The sequence below is a fragment of the Chrysoperla carnea genome, chromosome 2 (assembly GCF_905475395.1).
Source record: "Chrysoperla carnea chromosome 2, inChrCarn1.1, whole genome shotgun sequence".
Lineage (NCBI taxonomy): Eukaryota > Metazoa > Arthropoda > Insecta > Neuroptera > Chrysopidae > Chrysoperla > Chrysoperla carnea.
The window spans coordinates 68005229-68025586 of NC_058338.1; the positions used below are offsets into that span (position 1 = coordinate 68005229).

The window sequence follows — 20358 nt, forward strand, 5'->3', positions numbered from 1 at the left end:
GCCCACTTTTATTTATTTAATATTTTATTAATTTAAATTATTATGGAGTTCCACAAAGTAAAGCTTTCTACAATTAATTGTCTAATACACTTTAAAAGTCTGACCCTCAATTCTTGAATCTTTGGGAACAATTTTTTTGTGATATTTAGATATACTGAATGCAGTGGTTTACGATTCCAACAATAATATTGATTAAATATATTGATTAAAAGATTATAATTTAAGCACCTGAATTCCTTAAATGAAAGCATAATTACGTTAAAATATAAATCGTATGATAAGATGGATCCCACGCCACAAAGAATGATAACTACGTAACACAGAAACAAATCAGACTCGTATACGTTAATTCAAGTTGTTACGATGAAAAGTTATTTCAAAACGAGAAAATTAAAGTTTTACAAGTTGGAATTGTCAATTTATTCAACTTCAACCTTTGATAATCGATCATATTATCAACTTTTCAAATGATTTAAATCTTCTTATGGTTTGAGTTCACATCAACCTCCAATAATAAGAAGTGTTGGGCACAAAGATATGCTAGATTTAGTTGTCTTGCATGGAAAAAGCTGTAATAATGCTTGAAGAAGTTTTTTTGTAGCTCCAGAACTTCAGACAAATGTGAGCATAGTTCTCATCAAAGAAGCATGGTTCCAGGTGCTGCCTTTCATAGTAAGCTTTTTTCTCAGACTCACCAATTCAAAAAAATCAGAAAATTTGTTTATTTTCTGTCGATTAAACGTTTAGTCCGACAGAAACCAAATTTTTTACCCGAAGTCGTGGAATTTTTAAATCAAACTAAAGTTTTCCAAAACCTTTGGACTAAACTTTTGAAATGCATTATGATCTAACCTCTTTTACTTAAATCTAAAAAGTTTAGAGACTCTCCACCGAATATTAGCCCCGGATCCTATGAATTCTAAATCTATTATGTTTTTCGTCCATCTATTTCATGAACAGAATGGAATTGTTGTTTGTATATTTCTTAAATAAACTGGCTGATAAACACAGATAAAATTTTCATTATTGATCAGTTCACATGTTCATATTTAGTGTATACATTCCTTAATGTTAAATTAATAACCTAACGTTAATAATATCATTCGTTATAAAGTTAACAGGTGTACGATAGCCAAGCTGTTTATAAGCAAGCATTGTATGATGATGTACACTTGGAGACTTTAACGTTTGAATAGAAAAGTAATTATTTTATAATAATAACACTCCTTTTTATATAACCAAAAAAGGACAATTATTTATTATTTCTCTTTCATAGAAAGATATATCTATAGAATAATTGTTTTTTAATCGAAAGTATAATAGTAAGCAGCCGGTATTGTATGATATAGGTCTAGGATCAGGCAGAGTACTTCCGTGCTCTCGCGAGTGTATCGAGAAGAGTACAGGTCGGAGCAGCTAGCCATCCCTAGACCATTCATTTAGTTAGCTATGTATACGTCTCCGCAATAATACCGTTGAATTTATCTAAAGCTAAAAATTTTTGATATGGTCCCATCATCAAGACCAAAAATTATTGTTTTGAACCCCCGCTGATTCTAAATCTGCTCACGATCTTACGTGTATTGATAAAAAAATGTAAAAGGATGCAGTATCTCTGTATTATGAGTAATAAAATCTAAAATTTAACAAAAATCATGTTACTGATTGATACGTCCCTGTATCAAAACACTGAGAACTTAATTTAAAACTCATTTCAGAACGATATTGTCAAGATGAGACCTAACAATGTATTCCTATACGAAAATTACCATGAATCTTGCCACGAGTCTTTCAGGAGTCCTGAAAAATTTCAATTTAATGAGAAAAGATTGAGGTCGATATTTAAGAAGAAAATTGAATAAAAAACCATTTTATCCCAAATTTAAAATAATCATATGTGCGTGCGGTCTGACACCTTTAAAGTTTTATTTTTAAGCCCCGAACTAAAAAAAGGGTTATAAGTTTGACCGCTGTGGCATCGTAGAACCTAAATGGATGATAATCGATTTGGATTTTTTTGTTTCCTTTGAAAGATAATTTAATGGGGAGTGTTCTTAGCTATGTTTCTTAGCTAAGTGCGAGTATAGGGTTCCGTACCCTAACCGCTTAAAAATGATAATCCTCAAAATCGGTTCAGTTTTGTATGGAGGCTCTGCTTTACTTGTTGTCAGGCAAAAGGATTTTGATATTAACCAATTTTAAGGCTATCGTGTAATTAAATTGTAGCAACCCAAAGAGAATTCCGTGACTACAGAAATGTTTGTAAAGGAAAAGCTACTTCAAGCTATTTAAAACAGGTGAGTAGCTTGAAGAATGCGTTCGGAATTTCCAGTAACACTGCCATGGAGCTTAAGAACTATTCTATTCCTTGTTTGAAATAAATTCTCATTAAATATCTCTTACACCTTTGACTTGAAGAATTTCCAACTTCTAGCAAAGCTCATGATTTTATCAATGAGACCTTGCCTTAGATTTTAGGACGCTGACTATCCAGTACCGAGCATTGACCCAGCAGATACACCTGGTCCTAGACCGAATGGATATATCCTATATAATTTCTTGTATACCAAAGACAGTATTTGCTTTTTATCTTTAATAATCCTCTTAAAGGGTTTATTTAAAATAGGTACTGATGAATATTAATTATTTATTTAGTATAATAATTTTAACGGTCAAAATAATTGGATATAATTAATATTTAATTTGACTTTTTTGGAAGTTATCACTATAAGAAATCTTCGTTATGATAATTTAGATTTATGAAATTAAATTCTTTTTTTTAACATAATTATACAGAGCCTTTTTTAACAGGTAGATTGAAATAATAAAATCTATAATTTGATACCAGTTTGTAATTCGCAAATTTTCAGGAAAACTGTTTCAATAGACCGTGGGACAGAAAAGTGCTTTGTGAAATGATTAATACATACTTGAAATTTCGTGAGTAACTTCCTTTTGGAAAGTCTATCAATTTTCTCTCTCTCATACTCAAGTGCGGGATGTTCAAGGTCGTAGGGAAGCTCATCGGTGCAGTATTTTTATCGGAAAAATATTTGTTTAATAATTATTAATGTAATGAAGCAGTCATAGTATTCGACAAATTCCTTGCTGCGTTTTTCAGATTGATAATTTAAAATAATGTCATCTTGATCATTTGAGAACTCAGCGCTTTCTTTTTTTTTGGTAGACTCGCTAAAAGGAAGCCACCCATGAAATTTCAAGTATGTATTAATCATTACAGAAAACATCCTTTCTGTCTCACAGTCTATAACTTTGAAAATATACACATTCAACAAACACACCGTGAAACATTAACATCCAATTAACCTGGGTCGATATGACGCATTTATTTTGACACGAGATCAGGTTATCTTATTCTACATTGAAAATGTCATAAGTTTGAGAGGAATGCTATCTTAGTTCAAAATAATTCCACTCAATTACATGGTAAATTAATTTCTAGATATTAGCACTTTTGTAAATAGAATAAATTTATATCCTCATTTTTGTCATTACTTGATTTAAATTCTCCGGTCTTGTTTTTTAAAAAGTCTTAGCCGATTGTCTTTGGATAATAACCTTAATTGCATAACTATATTCCAGCGTTGAATTAAAGCTTCCTGACAATGGTATTCATGATTATCTAAAATAGTTTCTGAAACTTAACCACTAAACTTGAACTTCGATGTTTCTATCTCTGCCTTGCAGTTAGCTCTTTTAAATCCCAAAAAATTTCCGACACTTCTTTGTCGTTTTTTCTTTATTAATTTCGATAAATTTTCTTATCGTTTCCATCTAATAATGCAGATGGAACTTATTCAGAGCACTGATCAATCAGTGAACGTTTTTTTCAATAAAATCAGCCTAAATGTTTTTCGAAGTCACTTTGTTGGGTTATGATGTCAATCACTGACATTATTTGACTAAATATACACCACATTCTTCTTAAACAATTTAAAATCATATATATTTCACAGCTCTTCCACCAAAACTTATATTATTATCTAATAAGTAACTTACATGAAACGCTTATTATATGTAGTTATTTAGTTTTGGAAGATAATTTCAATTAATTTCAATCATTTCCTTTTACAAACGTTCATAGAACCAGCAAGACTTAGTTTTCATCAGTCTACAAAAATTTAAACAAATCGATTTTTTAAACTGAAATTATCAATTAAAAACTTTGTTTGTACTCTCTTTAATAACATTATGTTGCATTGTCAAATTTATTTTTATCCAGATTTTTTACTTGTCTGAAAATTTCTCATTCTTTTCAAGTCAATAAACGTTCCATGTTTTCATATACCAATTTCAAACTCAAAGTTTTAATAGATTCTTGCTATGAGAAAATTCGCAACCTATTAGCTTCGAGGTGCTTCAAAATAAGAACTTTGAAAAAGTGCTAACAAATATCCTCTGTTATCAGAAATTTTCAAAAAGATAGAAATTTGGATTTATTGATCATTCTACGTGTAAATCTTAAGTATTTAGTAGAGTTAATTAAGTGTTTAGAGTATTTAATACGCCTTCTGTATAAATTTTAAGTCGATTCTCTGTACAGCGCTTTTTACATAATGGTATATATGAAGAAGTCGTGATAAATGTGGGTTTTTTAGGTAATTCGAGCTTTTAATAATGTTTCCATTTACATAAAAAAACTTTTATCAATACTCCTTAAGTTTTCAACTTTAATATCGCACCAAAATTATGAACTATGCATAAAAATAAAATACTTTCTTTTTTGGTTAAAACACTGAATTTGATTAATTCTTTAATTTCTCCTAAAGCGAGACTCGATATGAATTTTTCACAAAAGACGTATAAAAAGATGATTAATTGAAAAATATAATTTAAATTATCAGTATCATTTTCAATTTACGGTTTCGAAATACCTTAAAGAGTTCAAATGAAAATAATAACAAAAATTTTAAATTTTATATGTCAATTAATCAACCTTGTATAGGTCTTTTGTGAAAAATTCATATCGATTCTCTGAACGGTTTATGAGAAATGTGCCCTTTTTTGGTTAAAAAAACTGATAGTTAATTTCTCCAAAACCGTTAAGAGAATCGATATGACTTTTTCACATAAGACCTGTAAAAGGGTCATTAATTGATAAATAAAATTTCAAATTTTATAGACCATTTTCTTTTTGTTTTTGTGTTTTTTGGTATCGAAATATCTTAACAAACAGATGAATTGGAATTATTCCAATTGAGGATAACAATTATATCTGCAACGATAAACGATAATAAGATATAGGTATATGTCTCGATTCAATAATACTACCTATAACCTATTACAGAGTATTGTAGTTATCATTTTACAACAGGTGAATCTACGTAAAGTTAAGTCTGATTATTACTACTATAACACAAAAAGAGTCCCCTACTACTTAACTGTGTTTTTACAAATACTATCTATACTTAAGAGACTTCAATGATAGGTGCTGAGTACGATCCCCACCAAATCAAACTCTAATACATGCATACCTATACAAACAACAATATTATATTCAACAACATTAATGTACATTATAGCAAAAGAATACCTCTATATTACTGACGGCGCGGTAAAGCTTCTTCTGTCCAGAGTTATCTGAACCATAACACTTGCTGGGAGTTAGCGCACAGTCGACGCAAGGCTGCCCAAGCGTGTGTTTTGTTTTGCTCATTATTGATATTTCATATTTAATAATTTTTTTGGTGTGTTAAGCCTTAATATTTCCAATCTTGTATAAATCCGTAAAAAAAAATCAAAAACAATTTTCCGAAATCGGAAAAGACTGAACTATGTTATAATTTATGGATTTTGTCCATCAGCTAAAATTTTTGGTGTATATAGATTTTAGTGTTTTTTAGAAAATTATGTATTGTTGACTTGGAATATTTATATAAAGTGTGCCAAAATTTTTGGATGTTTTTTGTTTTTCACTGGAAGTGACCTTGTGTGAAAATTTACGTTTTTTTTTTTTGAGTAACAGTGAAATCGGGAGTTTGAGTATAGTTTTAGTGCGTTTTTTTATTGAGTGTGTACAGAATTTTTTCTGTTTTGTAAATTTTTGAGAAAAAGTGTTACAAACATCATTTAAGCTGGGGGAATACGGGGATACGTATTATACAGGTATGTGAAAATATTTTTAGCTTTTTTTTATTCGACTCCAAAATTTTTATTTAAAGCATGACAACGTTCCAAACAGGGGTCTTTTTGAACTGAAGTATATATTCAGTTGGTAAAGAGCTTCCCAGAATGACACTGGGATTAAAGCACAAAAACAATTTCATAAATTCATTTTCAATCACAATAATTTAGATTTCATTCCGAAAATGTAAAAAAAATAAGGTTACGAAAAATGTATTGAGCTTACGAAAAGTTTCGAATACTTGTTTTTTTGCTTTTAAAAAGGAAAATTTTGCGTCTTGGAGATTTTCTTCTAACTCTCATGGCTCAAAATATAGGTGTTTGTAAAAGAAATAATTCATAAATCAAATTTACCATCTTCAAATTAAAGGCTACCCTTAAGTTTTAAACTACAATAAGAGATAAAAAAAATTAATCGAAAAGGTTAGACCGATTTAAGAATGATTGACTAATTCCATCGTTGGACTTTTCGGCAACTTTTGAAAAATTCGACAATGTGTCTATTTGGAGCTTGGTTGGGAGCTATCTTCTTGCTCTTGGTTTCTGAAAATGGACAAAATTTTTTGTTTTAAATATGATAATATAAAATAAGTACCTACCAAATCATTGTTCCAATTTGCAAATTTCTACCCATTTTAAAGTTCAGACCATATATAAAATCCATAAACATAAATATAAAATCCGTAGATTTTACATGCTATTTTTCTAAAAAAATTAACTCATTTCTTAAAAAATTGTTAGAGCAAAAATTCTTAAAATTTAGTAAAATTCGAAATAAAAAGGATCTATATAAGAAGTATAGAAGATTCTTGTAATTTATCATTTTATCTTTACCAAAGTTATCAACTTTTACGATTAAATGGAATTTCTTCGGTATATTTTATTATAATTTTAATTATATTGGTTGAATGTTGCCAATTATGTTATTTATTTAATAACGTATCAAAAAATTATTCATATTTCAGGGTACAAATTTTTCTGTTCAAATTTAAAAATTTTGAGATTTTTCCGCTATGAAATTGGAATAATTTATCCAAATTATTAAAAATTTGATTTAAAAAAAACACAAACTAACATTTGGTACAATTCAGATCCTTCTCAATTCTGTAAAGAAAAAAGAACGTTTTTTCAGAGGTTTTTTTTTGTTGTTGTGTTTTAAAAGTATTAAGTTTTAATAAAAAATAATAAAAGTTAAAACAACCTTCAATCGATAATATAATCTCACATATATAAGGAATTTGTATATGCGTCTCCTCCGTATATATATATATGAGAAAAAAAATCTATCAATTCTATATAGTTTCTTGTCTTCGAAGACTGTGACGAATTGATTTTTAAAAGTTTGGATACATCAAAAAACCGATCCACACACCTATATAACATATATTATGTATATAAGTGTACCTATCTTCACACAAAAATTGAAAATTTTATAAAAAAATATATTTTATGAAACATTCTTTTTGTACAATATGTTTCAATAATTTTTGATAATGCTTATAAATTCAAATAACTATCGGTACAAACAGCGATACGAAGGAATCTTGAAAAAGAGTCTCAAACAGTAAAAAACGCGATATTATGGAAAATTTTAAACTATTACATTGGAATGTCTCTTTAAAATTCTACGAAATAATATATATATCTATATTCAAAAAAAAATTAGTGTTAAAAAATTCCATCATTATAAAATTTTCTTACACAAGTCCAAAAAAAGTAAATTCTTTTAAAAATATAAATTTTTTGTATATATTTTATAATACAAATAATAGTTTTTACAGGATGAAATAAACGATTCTTATCTTTCTTGTTAAAACGATATAGTTTAGTGTGTATAATTTTTATATGTAAGGAAAACTATTGATCCAAGAAACAAAATTTTTGTAAAAGTAGCCATAAAAACAAATTCGTTTGTATGCCTAACCGCTTCTCTGCCAACTAGTAAGCGTTATAATCCAAAAGCAAAAAGAGAAGAAAACAAAAAGTTAAGCTTAATTCCATAAAGAAAAGTAAAAAAAAATATTTCTTTTTAAAAAACGAGTTTTTTTTAGATACAATTTTGGGAAACCGAAATACATTTTCTTATTATGTTGAATAAAACGTCCAGAAAATTATGAAATTTTCTAAAAAAATTAGAAATTTTACATTTTTGTCGAGAGTTTATGTTTTTTTTTTTTTTTTTTTTTTTTTTTGTAGTTGATCAGCGATTTAAAAGATGGGAAAAAGTAAATAATAAATATGAGAAAAGTATTATTTTTGTATTCTAAAGTTGGTAACTTTTTGTGTACCCTTATATAAAAAATTATTTTTAATTATTAGAAAAGAATATTTTTATTGACTCGTTTAAATTTATAAGATAAGAAATAATGATAAAATAAATTTTATTTTTTAAATATTAAGTTTTAAAATTAGTGCTTTATTAATTTTTAAGTTTTATTTTTATAAGAAAGAATATGTCTATGCTTTCTTGATCAGTGATTTTTAACTTCTTGGTACATTTTGTACCTATAACAAAAAGTCATACTCATCATACACATTTAATTTAAGAATAAATTCATGCTCAATGTAAAAAGACTATGAGACAGCATTAAAAATTCATTCATAAAAATATTTTTTCAAGAAGTAGATCTAACAAAAAAAAAATACTAAGATATTTTTGAAAAAAAAACAAATCAATGATTATTAAACAAATTGTATATTATTAAAATAATTGAAATCAATAGTTTTTCTTGTCAAAGACCGTTTGAAATGTGACCTTGATATTATTATTCATATAGGTACTTGTAAGTACTCTCTTTACATATGTATATATATTTTAGTTGTCAGTATTTATGTTATCGGCAATGTATATAATGCAAAACAAGTGGTCATTAGTCACAAAACTGCACTTACGCATAAAACTGTATCGTATATAAAGTAAATTTTTATATAATTATTCTATACGTTGCCTAAATAGGTAATGGAAGAATAGAAATCTAGACATGCTAAAGAATTCCAGCACGATAACAGGTAGAATTGAAAATGGAAGAGGAATGACACATTGACTTATATCCAAATTTTTTTCCAGTCAGTCTAATACGAAAATGGAGACATCAGAGATAGAATAATTATTCTCACAAATTGGTTCATTTATTTTAATAAAAACTAAGATTGAATGTATATCTCTCTCAAATTGAGCTAGCACGAGTTTAGCTAATGTAGACAGTTTACAGAGAATGTGTATCGAATTTGAATTCCAAAAAAATTAAATGGCCTATTTACATGACTTAAGTTAGCATGTTTTGATTTTTTTTGCAGTTCGTTTAAGGAAACTTATTATTCTTTATACCCATGAAATACAAGTTAAAAATCGAGAAATATAATATATTTTTTCAAACACTAACTATTCTCTATTTTCATTTCGTTGAGAATGTTAATACTTAAGTAAGTCAATATATTTTTTAATCATTCCTCTAATATACACATTGTCCATTATTCATTTTAGTCATTCGATACAATTTCTAGGGAATCTATATAATTTCTTATTATGAAAATTGCCGGTAACATTTATATATTTTAGTTGTCAGTATATTATAATATAGGTACTTGTTGATATGTTTTTAAACATTAGACATAACGTGATTTACTTTTTGAATTGATTCAGCAAATAATAATCAAGTCAATAGGTATTATACTGACTGTTAGTTAGGCTTTTCTAAGGTAAACTACATATTATAGGTCTTATCCGATAGCAATTATTATTACATCCAAGTATTACATTTTGTAAATTAGTTACTTTACATCAAGTTTAACTCCTGTATTTATAACATTGTTTCTCTAGTTATCACTTAAAAAAAAACTAATAAATCACTACATCGTAATCGAAAACTAACTGAAGCACCAGAGTTAGTTAGTAGCACTCAAAATATGAAAAATTAAAACTGATAATATTTGAGTATAATTGGTAAGCATGACCTGATTTTCCCATCGCTTCCATCATATTTTATATGTTTTTTAGTTTAAAATTTAAATAAAAAATACTTTTTCACTCAACTTCATCATCGAAAAACTATATTTTATACCGAATTTCCCTGTCAATCTAATTAAGTTACAGTGATAGGGTGTGTTATGCTACAAAATGCTGTACTGTCTAAATTAAAGTGATAATTTCATATTTTACTCGGATATTTATATTTAGATCAATTGGGGCAAAGTTCCACTAGGGTAAAATTTACCCAGTGTGACTAAATAGGGAATAATCATGGAAGTCATTATATGTTAAACTAGTTGTAACAAGTGTTAGAAATAAAATATATGTCTACATATAAAATATATATTTGTGTGTAATATATTATTAAATTATTCTAAACACGAAGTTTAAGTAAATTAGAATGAAATAACTATTTTAAATAATTTTATTTTTTATTTTTTGAATATGTGTATAATTTTGTTAAAACATTTTGTATTGAATCAATTTATTAGTAATTTACAATCACTTTTAATTGATTATTTTATTTTTAATAAAAATTGTATTTTTAAATAATTTCATTTTAATTATTTGTATAATTTATTAAAATAAATTTGTTGCAAAATTAACATAATTATAAAAAAATATTTCCTTAAAATTCTAGAAGCATTCGCAGAAAATATTAATTTGCTTATGACAAACTTGGAAGACATAAATTAGAAATTAGACAGATTTTTGAAAGGAAAATTAAAATTTCTTCTTTTAAGGTTTTATAGGTAGACCGTACGAAAATTTATGTAAAAACATAAAAATTAATTTACAAAACATTCAATGCTTGAATCATTTTCTTTCTCTCATAAATTTTTTATTACTACTAACTAAAGATAACAAAAAATAAATTTTTTTCTTCTGGTGTTATTAAAAAGTGAATAACATTTTCAGCTAACAAGAAGTTATTTTTTGAGTAATTATAATTTGGACACATATGGTGCAATCAAATATTTTTTTTGTAAAAAAAAAGTATTTTTTATATTTAAATTCTAATTCAATTTCTATTTTTGTTATTATATTTATTAATTAAAATTATTTTTAACAAGATGTGACTACTATTTAGATATTTGATATAATTTTTTTTTTCATTTAATTCAAAGAAGCAAAAAGTAGAAAAAAAATTCCAAGAAATTCACTTTTTATTCAATTCCTTTTGTTAATTACAGAAAATAATAAGTAATGAGAAGTTATAATGTACATACAATAACAAAAATTTGTTTTTCTATTATTTCAAACAAAATTTTGTTGGCAATAAAAATAAAGTTTCAAAAACCAATCAAAACAATTTGGCTATTTTGCCAAATATCAATCAAATGGTATTACCTTTAAACATGGATATTCTACAATCTTAAGCTTGTGGCTTAAATTAAACTTTGCCTGGCACTGTACTTAAAGGACATAATTTTCTCAATATATTTTCCAAATTTTTCACTTAAATAATCTCAAAAATTAATTGAAACAATTGATAAAATTTTAATCAAATGTTAACAATTATCTGAAACCAGACTTTTATAGCAAATCCATTTGAAAACAGGCAATCCGTTTCAAGAGGTTAGATTGGGAAATCAGCCGTCAATGCGCTTAAGTAACTTACACCTCATTTTTAATCTGGAATTAATATCGATATATAAGTAGCCCTTTAATAAAGTTCAAAAATTGTTGGATTTACCTGTACAAAAATGTTATAATAGATACAATTCACGCCATTTACTAGCTACCTACTTTTTATATACCTATAAAATAAATTGAACTACTTCACTTGAAGAGGTTTTTAATATGATATATAAATAATATTCGAGCAACAAAGATACCTACTCATATACAGGTAAATTAATTAATCCTTTAAAAATAAAATATATACAAATAATTTTATTTTTCAATTAACAAACTAAATAAACAATAATGTAGTTTATTTAATTAATTACAAAACATTGCTGTGCAATTAATAAACATATTTTATATCTTACAAATTGTTTTTAATGTTATTAGCTTTTCTCTCTTCACACAAAACATTTAAAATCGAATGGCGATATAAATTGATTTTAAAGCTTAAAAAAAATGTTTATTATCAGTTATTGAGAATACTACGTCTACTGTGGTTCGATAATAATCACAGGTTGAGAAAGAAACAGCGATCAAAATTTTCGACAGTTGGTATCGACGGAATATGACAGCCGTATTATCATCGGCTGCTGATATCAATAGTATCTGCAAAACAACATTATTACTTTAATATTTATTAAATTTACTTCTAGCACCCGTAATATTTGACGTTCGTGTTTCCTCAGTAGAAATGTCACTTAATTAAAACATATTTATTCCTTATGTTCACATGATTCTGTCTTCTTCGATAAATAATCAGGGTTCAAATGGAGGAATCTTAAAATAAATTGTTAAAATGTTATATATTTTTTCACTTGTGAGTAAAATTTTAACACTCACTCACGTTCATCTACGGACTCTTAAAAATAATAAAAAAAATATTTACTTATGAAAAATGTATTGAGACTCGTTTTCCTATATGAACTATCAAATAGTGAGAACAATTTACTACTTTTACTACTAGTGTTTACTGTAAAATAAGAATTTGAGAGATTTTATACATGTCTGTCATAAATTAGCTTTTTTTCCCGTATGTAACTGAAATATTCGAAAACAAAAGGTCAGTAAGACAGTATTACTGAACCTCTGTGTTAAAATCATTGACGTGTCTTGAAACCTTCTTTTGAACCCAGGATTGCAAAGCAAATCTCATAATTTTCCACCACTATGTGTCAGTTTTTCAAGTTTCATTAAGGTCATAGTCGATAATATACCGCGTCTTCGGTCTTATTGTATTTTACTTTTCATGGAAATTTGACAATGTTCATTTGATTTTGTTAGGTTTTTCATATTTAAAAAATTAATTTATTCAAATTACTTCCAATACCGACACTTTTAGTTTTTTTACTTGTTTATTTTTAAAAATATGATAAAAATATTGACCATTCAATGAAACACTGTGTATATTTTGTACGTAAAATAAAATAAGATTTATAATAGTAATTTAATTATGAACTCTAAGTGTTCTATCTTATAAGTGAAATAAATCATATCTCTAAGGTTCTTACTTATAACATACACCTAGTAAAAAATATAATTTTATATAGGGTGATTTGATGGAGTACATACAAGCGTAGAAAATATGTTGTTCGTTTTTAGTAAAAGTGAACATATTTCAACATTCTTAACGAAATACGTAAGATAGGTAGGATCGATGAACATTTGAAGGAAATTCCATCATCAGTACGAAAGCAATCCATCGGAAATTCGCTAATAACCAAAACTAGTACTTATTAACCTACAATCAGACTTTTTAATTTCGAAATATTCCATCGGAAAGTACTGAAAAGTTCTTTTTTTCAAACTTTATCACTTTTTATTTTGAAACTAAAAACTTTTAGATCATACATGTTCTCAATTCCAGATTAGATCAATCATCCCAATCACTTTTTTAAAAGCACAGTCTTATCGTAATGTATTTTCTTGTAACAGCCGGATAAATAATTAAGTTACATATTTTAAAAAATTTGTTAGTTTTTTGTTTTTGCCTAGAACTATGTATACGTACTCTAGTGAATCGTCCAGTATATCTATTAAACGTAATACATTTAAAAGTTAAAATATTATTGGTACCAAAGAGTATTTACTTATATTTCATAGATAAATTGTTAACTTGAAATTGTCTGCCCTGGTATACACAAAAAAATAAGTATTATATTTCAAGTATGATATGTTGTATTTTAATTTAGAGTAGAAAAACACTGCGGTAGATATTTTGTCACGGACTTTTTAATATATCTTAAATAAATTCATTTGATTTATTTGTATTAAAATACTATGCTTATTGTATAAGTATTTTAAATTATTATTTATAAGTGAAATTTGGGAAAAGAAACAAGATGGTGTGCCAAAAGCTTGAATGAAGTGTAGATCTCAAAATAACCTTACAAACAACACCAAAAAAATTGATAAGCATTCAAGTCTTTTTATGGAACTTGAGTGGTCGCTGAGAGCAGATTTTTCAACAGATTTCAAAATTACTTTTTGTTTTTGTTTACTTTTAATCATGTATACGATACGTATTTACATCATGGTCTCTCGACTATAATTGATAATTTTTAATATGATACAAACAACGTAAACTAAATATTGACAAATATCTTGTCCAGTAATCTTAATTAAAGAGAATTGAAAAAAATACACTCGAACCAGGACTCGAACCCGGACTTCTTGGATTCATGTCAAGCGCCGTACCAAGATAAGCATTCAAGTCGGTTTATGGAACTTGAGTGGTCGCTGAGAGCAGATTTTTCACTTCGCTTATAATTTTTTACACAGAGTTTTAAAAATTTTGATATTTTTATTATCGAAGCACTGCTCTGATAAGGAACCAGTAAATGTGTTAATGTGTTTACTTGATGTTCCCAAAATAAGTAAATATTTCTTGAGTCAACGATATCAATATCTAATTCAAGAAACTTAGAATTCAACTGCATGAATATTAATTTTTTATAATATTTATTTGCTACCATGTAAGAAACATTTTCTCTTGCAACTAGGAGTCCCTTTTCACTTTTTACCTTTCATAAAATACATAAATTCTAGTATTTGTGTCTCTATCTCTAAGGCTTATTTAATATCGGCTATGGACTGAAAAGTACATAATGAAATAATTGTATTCATTAAATCTCATTTTCTAATTAAATTTCATTCATTAAACTTACTTCTATGTTTCTGTATTCCATTTACCTCCATGATCGTAACTCCTATTAACGATTATTTAAAATTGTTGTTGCCACAAAGCGATTTATTTTTAGAAGATTATCTCTAACAAATAATATTGCAATAATATGCAAAAATCAATTGAACACAAACTACAAATTTAAGTTCTAGTATCTTGATAAGTTTTCTCATATTATATACCTTGTCGTAATTTTATACCTTAAAAAATATGTATACGAAGAGAATAAAGATAATCGTAATGTGATGTTTATAGTTGAAGTACTTTATAAAATATATTTTTACTATGGTTATGTGGTCCCTACCTAAATGATAAAACAATATTGATAACCACTGGTTTAAACTATATTATATGTATATGTAATAAAATGTATTATTTTAAAATGTATAGATATTGTTTTTGTAATTGTGGTTCTAAATAATGATCCACAGAGTGATTTAAACAAATAGGAAGAGCTCTTGAAATGAAAAACTGAACAAGAAATAAATGATGTTCAGTTACATTTATAATTTTTTGTTTTTAAATAAATTGTACAAAAATTCATCTATACTAATTGATTCTGTATTTAAGCAGAAATAGACTGGAAAAATTAGACCCGGAAAAAATTTCTGTAATAGTGTCCCATTTTTTAACGCAAGTGCTAAAAACTTCCGATCTTAACCAACTCTTTATAGTCGACAAACTTAACCCAACCAACTACAACAATACTCCGGCCCTATAAAATTGGCTGTCTTTTTTTCCTATTTTGTCAGATTACCAATTTTTTTCTTCCGTTTATAAAATCATAATTTTGGCTGGCAACATATTGAAAATTTCAATGGATTGCTTAAAATTCATTTTTGATAAAAATTTATAAAATCTTTAAATAACAAACAGGAATATTTCCCATACCTTCTAGGAAAATAATTATATTTTATCATAATATTATAGACCGTGTTATCCTACACTGAAGCGAATTTTTTTTGTCTGCCAATTACTTGATTGATTGATTAAAGATTAATTGAATAATAAACAAAGAAAATAAATCTCGGTTTTCGTAGCATATCGCTTCATATTTCATATTTCAACGATAGTTTTTGGCCTGCTATTTATAATAAAAGGAAGTCATTGATAATGCGTAGGAATATCGAGCAGGGTTCCAAATATAAAAAAAAATTAAAATATTATTTGATATATCGAAAATTTAACAATTTTTTAACAAGTTAAAAACATCCTGTCTTTAGTTGCTGCGTTTAATGCAAAGATCTTCTTTTAACATAAATATTCAAAAAATAATATCTCCTTGAAAAATAATAAAATAACAATAATATACCTTTATCAATCCTCCAATCGAAGGAGAAAATGAATAATCGTAATTACGCTTCGTAATGGGCTTACGATCTATTCGAAAAATATCCTATCACAAATACTCGAACGTTCACGTTTTGCTGTAGGATCGGTTCATTTTTATAAACCACTTTGATATACATAATATGACGACTCTAATTTAACATTGAAAAATTCATGTAAGTAGTAACATACTATATGCACATTTCATTGTATGTTATTTTGTGCGATTAACTTACTGAATGCGCGATTTAATCGTATTAACGATTAGAATGCGTCATGTCAACATTATATATACCTATAGGGTAACTCATTATAGTTTACTTTTCTATACATATCATTTCATTATTTCTATTCTGATTATCGATTGCTTGAATTTGTATACTTTTTATTCAAAAATCCAAATAGAACTATATCTACGACTACAGCGTTTCCAGCAAGTGGTTTGTTTGATCAAGTATGAAAATCCATTTGAAAATGTCCCGATACAAATTGCGTGTGGGAAAAGATGAAAGGCTTTATTTTTTTTTCTTACTTCCCAAACTTTGTGTGGGCGTAGGCCTTAGGTAGTCTAACAGCTTTGAACTAGCCCCCGACTTATAAGTTAATGAATGCATGCTCGTTATCTTATTCTAAGAACAAGGTAATCAATCCTACAACTTTTTTCCGAGACTCAACAAAGCGGAGCGTTTGTAGTCCGGAACTTTAAAATTTGAAATGCTCAACATTTCAGACTGCAGATGCGCGTACTAACTAAAATCAGGAAATATTCATCAATTTCAATCGGATAGGGTTGTTAAAAGTTTCCGAGTTGTTAGACCATATCTAAGAACTACGTTCACAATGAACTACATATAATTTGTTGGAAAAAAGGCCCAAAGCCTTACAACTTTGTATAAGATTTAAATACAATGAATATAAATAATATACTATATAGATTGGCGATACTCTATATATTTATTGTTAGGTCTGGTTGCTCTAGCTCTGTTAAAGCTAATGATTATATCACAATCTATTGACAGTGAAATATTTTAACATTTTATCAGTATCTAGTAATTCCCTTCACTTTTATATTTATAAAATGTATGGTTTTTGTACCCATAAGTAGAGGTTAATAGTTTTTTAAACCTTTTTTGCATAAAATTATCAATGGGATTAATGAAAAATAAATAAATATGAAAACAAATAAAGAGTCAACACGTGATTTTTTACGTATAAAAAGTTTGTGTTTATTGAGAATATTTTTATTCAAACACAAATCGGTTATGATACTCTCTTTCCGTATTTGGAACAAGACAGTTTTAAACTGTAAGTTTAAAGCTGTCTTAGTTACTGGTAACATTTGATAAAAAAAGGTGGGTGTAACTTTGATGCATTCGTCTGTTTGGTACCTGTTTGACCTATTTTTGAATATCATTTTAACAAAAATGGTATTTTGCAAAGTTTGATAAAAATTGTATCGGCTGTTTGTAAAAAGACTAGCAAGAATTTTTTGTATGTAAAGTCAACTGCCCTGCAATGTTTTTAAGAACGGAATTTTTTTGGCTGCTTGCCATGGTAAGCAACCTGGCAAAAACCGTCACGTAACAAAATGAGATATGCTTTGTATGTGTGTATGTGTGCCATATCCATGGCAAACACGAAATTTTATCCTACTTTGTATTATTTTTATTTATTACAGTACACGAAATTTGTATTTTTTTACTATTTATATCCACAACTAGTGGATACATATTCATAACTAGTTTTGGATGTAAATAGTACAAAAATGGCAAAAACCGTGTACTATAATTATGTGTGTCTTGGAAACCTTGCTTCTTGACACTAAAAATTGAACAGATTACCTACATGTATTTATTTAACGTTTACATTTGTTTCTGTACAGCTTCGTTAGGAACTTTGTTTCATACGGGGGTCCCACGACCGCGACCGCTTTGTTTTTTGAATAACTCTACGACAATAACTATACAAATAACAGATTTTTTTCTACCTGAATAGTATTTATTTCTAATTATATTCAAACGGATATCACCTTAAACATGAAAATTGAATAAAAAATCATACGGAAAAATACTCTTTCCTGATAATGTAATGAATAATTATATACGAACACGGTAGGTATTTAGTATAACCTTTGTTTGAAATAAATGGCTTCTTATCATAATGAAATTCAAATTTACAAACAAAAATTTAATATATAAATAATAGAGTTAAATTGTACACCCGCATTTTAATTGGAATCCTTGAAAGTGAATTTGGTCTTTATCATGGCCGCATGTAAATATGTTATACTAATTGGATTTTCCGCCGAAATTTGACATTGAAATATTAACAAAAATTTTATTATCTCTATTTTTAAAAAGGTTTCTATTTAAAAAATATAAAAAATTTTGGGTAATATATTACTTAAGTTTTTAGTTTTTGGAAAATAAAACATGTTGAGAAGATGTAATTTTTATTTAATGGGCGAAAAACAATACCTCATGGTACGCCTATATCAAATATCTGGAGTGAAATATTTCCATATTTTGATAGTTATTTATGAAATATGTTGTATTGTGGCCATATGTAAAACATTTTTTGATATTCTAGCACAAATAAAACTAAAATTTGTGCATAGATTTTAAAAGTTGGGTTTCATCAGGTACAGATTTTGTATGATGGTTTTTAATCACAAATTATCTCGATAATGCGTGAAGCTATGTAGGATCGATAAGGTTATGTTATACTGGGTGTCCAAGAAGGTCACATTTAGGCCATACTACCTATTTTATTTCACGATTAAATGAGTGCACCTTATTTATTTATACATATACCATGGACTACACCAGGCCATCACAACTATATTAATACTTCGAAGTGTACTTATGACACTACCCTGTGGCATAGCTATATGAAACAGTCTTACTATTGAAACATAATAGGTTGGCTGATAAGTCCCCGGTCTGACACATAAATGGCGTCGCTAGTATTAAATGCATATTATTTTTATATAGTACCAACCTTCAAATGATTCGTGTCAAAATTTGACGTCTGTAAGTCAATTAGTTTGTGAGATAGAGCGTCTTTTGTGAAGCAACTTTTGTTATTGTGAAAAAAATGGAAAAAATGGAATTTCGTGTTTTGATAAAATACTGTTTTCTGAAGGGAAAAAATACAGAGTCCGGAAACTCATTATCAAGCCAAGTTTTTGCTTCCACTGTATTTTTTCCCTTCAGAAAACAGTATTTTATCAAAACACGAAATTCCATTTTTTCCATTTTTTTCACAATAACAAAAGTTGCTTCACAAAAGACGCTCTATCTCACAAACTAATTGACTTACAGACGTCAAATTTTGACACGAATCATTTGAAGGTTGGTACTATATAAAAATAATATGCATTTAATACTAGCGACGCCATTTATGTGTCAGACCGGGGACTTATCAGCCAATTTACCCTGAATTTGGAGATAAGTCGAAATTTAAATATCAGGATATATTTATGGCAACGATATCCTAAGTATGTTCATGTTTTTTTTTAGTTTATCTCCATCGAGCCTTATATTAAAAATAAACTAATTTTAAGATAAAATAATACTTGAAATGATGAAATATTTCAAATTCTATAAATTCCTATCCAATTTTTTTAACTAAATAAAATATAAATATTTAAACAGCAACAAGCAGACAGCCATGTAAGTAATACTAATATCTAAACATTACTCTGCTGCAGTAATGTAACTTTTAAAAGCCAAAGTGTATCATCAAGAGTCCATCTGTAATAATATAACAATAATAATAATAATAATAATAATACCTACGGTAACTTTATTTATAATATAAGTTTAACAATCTGAATATTTATTTAAATAAGTAAGTAGATGTTTTTATCTGTTATAAAACTTATGTTTTTAAAAGTTACATGTATTGGAAGTTAAGTAACGTATGTAATTTATTATTAAGTTACATTTATATAGTATATGTATGTGTTCATATATATTGTTTTGTTGTAATGCCTGATCCACATGTATCATTGATTGACCATTCAAATTGTTGCTTTTGAGGTCTGAATATTCATCTATTTTTTCAAAGCCTGCTGGAACTCTGATTAAGCCTGTTATCGTAG

At 27.2% G+C, this 20358-nt stretch overlaps 1 protein-coding gene across 1 annotated transcript in view; it reads left to right on the forward strand.

The window, feature by feature from the left end:
* Positions 1–6097: 6097 nt before the first annotated feature.
* LOC123292220 (paired box protein Pax-5) overlaps positions 6098–20358 on the forward strand; it is a 248552-nt gene continuing 234291 nt past the window's right edge. Inside the window, exon 1 of the mRNA XM_044872788.1 lies at positions 6098–6126. The gene's annotated coding sequence lies outside the window, so the exon portion shown is untranslated. The remainder of the gene's footprint in view (positions 6127–20358) is intronic.